Below are 4,817 nucleotides of genomic sequence, written 5' to 3' on the forward strand. Positions count from 1 at the left end.
AAAAAAAAAAAAAAAAAAAAAAAACCTTGGTTTTAGGGATTAGCACCGGATTGTAGAGAAAGGATTCCAGTTTTTTAGTATGAACAATACATCTCATTTGCATAATTCTCCAGATCCTTGGTTTTGCTCCCTGTAAAATGAAGTGCTTATGAAAAGCTGAAATTGAATATAGCTTCTTTCCCACCTTTGCAGATTCAAAATTTTGAAAAGTACGACCTGATTTATGTGATGTTTATGCTCGTCTTTCATATTTAATAATGTTTCCTTATGGGTCATGCATGTGGAAAACAAGTGTCCTAGTTAAGGCTTCCCTTGCTGTAGTGACCTATCTTTTTTCTTTTTTCTTTTTTCTTTTTTCTTTTTTTTTTTTTTTTTGAGACAGAGTCTTGCTCTGCCGCCCGGGCTGGAGTGCAGTGCCCGGATCTCAGCTCACTGCAAGCTCCGCCTCCCGGGTTCACGCCATTCTCCTGAGTGACCTATCATAAAATGATAGAAGCTTCTGTTTTGCCTGGAATTAAGTCTCCACAAGGAGAGAAGATGATAACACGTACTAGAGATGACTTTCTTTGGTTCTGGAATTAAAATGTATTTGTGTACGTTTTCAAAAGTATTCATAGTACTTTTCATAGTACAAAACATACGTAATGTTTTGAGTTTGTCAAGCAACAGCACAAATTAAAAAGAAAAGGATTTTTTACTTCCCTGAGAACTAAAAAACTCATAGAGAATTGATGGTTGATTTGTTCTGAACTTCACCATTGCCTGCTAAAATTTCAATAATTAATTTTGCTGACAGAGCTTCAAAAGCTGTTGATAAAACATAGAAGACTCAAAACTTAGAAGATCCACTTATACTACATTAAGAAACATTTTTTAATGTTCAAAAATATGCTTCACAAAGGGACTATGGGAATGATCTAACATAATAAGATTTGGTTAGAGTTTTTGATTTTATTTATTTATTTATTTTTTGAGATAGAGTCTCACTCTGTCACCCAAGCTGGAGTGCAGTGGCACAGTGGTGCGATCTTGGCTCACTGCAACCTCTGCCTCTGGGGTTCACACCATTCTCCTGCCTCAGCCTCCCGAATAGCTGGGACTACAGGCGCCTGCCACCACTTCAGGCTAATTTTTTTTTGTATTTTTAGTAGAGACGGGGTTTCACCATGTTAGCCAGGATGGTCTCGATCTCCTGACCTCGTGATCCTCCCATCTCGGCCTCCCAAAGTGCTGGGATTACAGGTTTGAACCACTGCGCCCGGCCTGGTTAGGGTTATTAAGTCATCAACAAATCATCTGAAGAAGAGATGAATTTTAAAGTCACTAGACTCTGAGCCCGCATACCAAAAAAAGATTTTTTAAATACAAACATATTAGAGAGATAGGATATTTGTCAGCAGAATTATTTACAAGCTACTCCTAAGAAACCACAGGAAACGCTCTCTGAATAACTACCAGGAACCTTTTGGTAGTTGAATTTCATAGAACTACATGTAAAAGGTAAGAGCTTTGTCTGTTTACTGTGTGTATGATGTCTGGATGGCCTGAGGCCTTACCCTCTTCAAAAACAAAAATGAAACAAAACATATAAACTGATTTTCAGGAAATGGTAAAGACTCTCTTAAAAACCTTTGTTCTAACTTTTGGGATACCACAGTATTTGAATCAAACAGAAAGCTATTTTATTTGTACCATTGCCTAGGATTTATGCAAATGTGTGCTGATTTCCATAACCTATCATACACCTTATATTCCTCAGTCCTCCAGATAAAGTAGATAAATTAAATTTAAAAAAATAATTAGCTAAGACTCAGCTATGTACCGGGTTAAAATCTCCAGAGTTTTGTCATTAGTCTTTTTCCTGCTGCCTCTGCATTCAAGCACAGAATCTTTCCTTTGAACCCACATTTGGCAGGCCCATGAATTTGGGTCTAAGAACATGCCCTGTGCCTGATATAAGCAAATCCTCTTCTAACCGTTTCCAATGCCTAAAAGGGTTTATCTCTTCCCTAAAAACCCTGAAACTTAAAGATAGTAAGATCTGGAAGGACACGCCAGTGGAAATTGACTATCTCTGTGGACCAGGAAATTTCATCTACAAAAAGGTATTTCAGAAAGAAAATACAGTCACCATGTTGGGAAGAAGGCTTTCAAGTGCTGCTGATCACTCGTTTGGCTATCAGAGATTAAAACAAAATGAAACAAAGACCAAAACCAAAACAAAAGAGAAACAACTCAGCTGGAGTCATGCTTCCCTGTGGAGACAGCACCCAGGGAAGATTTGACTGTGGTTCTCACAAGGCCTTGAAATTCAAGTTTTCAAGAATAACTGATCTTGGTATTGAATTCAGATGAAGAGGTACTCTAGAGAACATATTACATATTACATTTTAGATGGTCTTGCTGTCTTATTTCCGGTAGGGTTATTCTGACTACTTTAAGATTCACATTTTACTAGGAATCAAAAGTAGTTACATGACCTTTTCTTTTTGTACTCCCAGTAATGGTTCTCACAGTCTCCTTTCCAGTTAGCTCAAATTGTCCTCCCAGCAGAAACAGGACCTGGAATTGTATAACCAACAGTTTTATTATTCACAGAGTAGAACTGAGACCATCTTCATTAATAATCATTTGATAGCAAAATAAAACTAATATGAATCCAAGTACTCAAGCCTAGCTATGGTTTGAATGTGTCCCCAAATTCCACGTGTCAGAAATTAAATTCCCAAATTTATGTGTTGTTTCTATTTGGAGGTAGGGCCTTTGGGATGTACTTAGTGATAGATGATGTCATAAGAGTAGGGACCCCATGATGAGATTAGTGGCCTTATAAGAAAGGGAGGAGAAATATCAGCCATGTAGTGCTTTCTACCGTGTTATGATAGAGCAAGATGACCTCACCAGATATAGCTCCTCAATCTTAGACTTCCCAGTCTCCAGAAATGTAAGAAATTGCTTTCTTCATAAATTACCTGATCTTAGTATTCTGCTATCTCAACACACAATGGGCTAAGACAAGCCCTACTTGTAAAACAACAAACAAACAAACAAACAAAATTAACTGGCTTAATTGAAAACATAAAAATTCCAGTTAATAGAAAAATACAAACTTGGCATTGTAAGATAGAAACTACAAAAAAGCAGGTCTACTTAACTAACTTTGTGATGTAACTTTTTTCCCATCTAAGTACAGATTGATACATGAAACTGAATTTGTTACTCATGAATATTTTGTTGACTATTATAATGTATAGCTATTGATTTAGATCCCATGTAAAAAAAAAAAAAAATACCCACAGAATAGGTTTGTCTTCAAGACGTAAAATAGTAATAGCTGTATACATTAAACACTCAAAGTTTAATCTGTATCTTTCAGTTTGTACCTCATAATAAGACTTTTTTTTTTTTTTTTTTTTTTTTGACAGTCTTGCCTTGTCACCCAAACTGGAGTGCAGTGGCATGATTTTGGTTCACTGCAACCTCTGCCTCCTGGGTTCCAGTGATTCTCCTGCCTCAGTCTCCTGAGCAGCTACATTACAGGCACCTGCTACCACGCTCAGTTAATTTTTGTATTTTTAATAGAGTAAAATGTTTTTTTTTTTTTTTTTTTTTTTGTATTTTTAGTAGGGGTTTCACCATGTTGCCTAGGCTGGTGTCGAACTCTTGACCTCATGATCCACCTGCCTCGCCCTCTCAAAGTGCTGGGATTACAGGTGTGAGCCACCACGCCCGGCCAAGACTTTTATATTAGATGGTGACCATGGATGTTACTGAATTGCAAAACTGAGAAAAGCTATTTAGGAAGATAGAATAATTACTAAAAGGCCTACGTAGTCATGTGCTGGATCACAACATTTTGTTCAACAGTGGATCATATTACAACGGTGGTCTCATAAGATTATAATGTACTTTTTTGTGTACTTTTTCTATATTTATATATGGTTAGAAACACAAATACCATTGTGCTATAGTTGCCTACAGTATTTGGTAACATGTACAGGTTTGTAACCTAGGAGCAATAGGCTATCCCATATAGCCTATGTGCCATAAGAACATCCAAGTTTGTGTAAGTACATTACATTCTATGATGATCTCACAACAATGAAAAGGTGTATGCAAATAGGCTGAATCTGTTTGGCTATATAAAAGGGTGAGATTTCTTTCTGTCTGCATTCTCTTTAGTGGAGTGCCCGTGATGTGCATCATATCCTGGTTTCAAGCTTGTTCAATAATAACATTGCTTTTTTTCTCTTCTACCTCTGTAGAGAGGTTTTCAGGGTCGGAATAAGACTGTTTTTTTTTTTTTTTTTTTTTTTTTTTTTTTTTTGAGACGGAGTCTCACTCTGTCGCCCAGGCTGGAGTGCAGTGGCCGGATCTCAGCTCACTGCAAGCTCCGCCTCCCGGGTTCACGCCATTCTCCTGCCTCAGCCTCAACAAAATCTAAGTTGCTTTAGGATAACAAAGGTAGCTTTCTGATGTTCACACCATCCCTGATATTGGGAAGTTAGATATTTCTTTTATATTCTACTCAAAAACATTTGTAAATCTAAAACCTACTATACAGTGAATACCTTATGCTCTATGAACATAAATATGAATATGAAACAATTTTATTTTGAAGATATTTCTCAAAGCCAAAACGTAATTTTTCCTTTATTAAAGGATTTTAAAATTACTAAAATGTACTACCAGTATGCTTCCCATTTTCAACAAATTAAATTATGGAAGGACATAGTTGATTGTAAACTTGGAAAAAGATTTCTTTTGAATTGAAATATATATTCTGATATAATATTGTTATATTTAAAATCTTATAA

At 36.3% G+C, this 4,817-nt stretch overlaps 1 long non-coding RNA gene across 1 annotated transcript in view; it reads right to left on the reverse strand.

Annotated features, from left to right (window-relative positions):
* LOC108537963 (uncharacterized) overlaps window positions 1–2,562 on the reverse strand; it is an 87,834-nt gene extending 85,272 nt beyond the window's left edge. Inside the window, exon 1 of the long non-coding RNA XR_001887970.1 lies at window positions 2,481–2,562. This is a non-coding gene — a long non-coding RNA (uncharacterized LOC108537963). The remainder of the gene's footprint in view (window positions 1–2,480) is intronic.
* Between the last annotated feature and the right edge of the window lie 2,255 nt (window positions 2,563–4,817).

This window comes from Rhinopithecus bieti, unplaced genomic scaffold, assembly GCF_001698545.2.
Source record: "Rhinopithecus bieti isolate Rb0 unplaced genomic scaffold, ASM169854v2 scaffold_13558, whole genome shotgun sequence".
In the NCBI taxonomy this organism is placed as follows: Eukaryota; Metazoa; Chordata; class Mammalia; order Primates; family Cercopithecidae; genus Rhinopithecus; species Rhinopithecus bieti.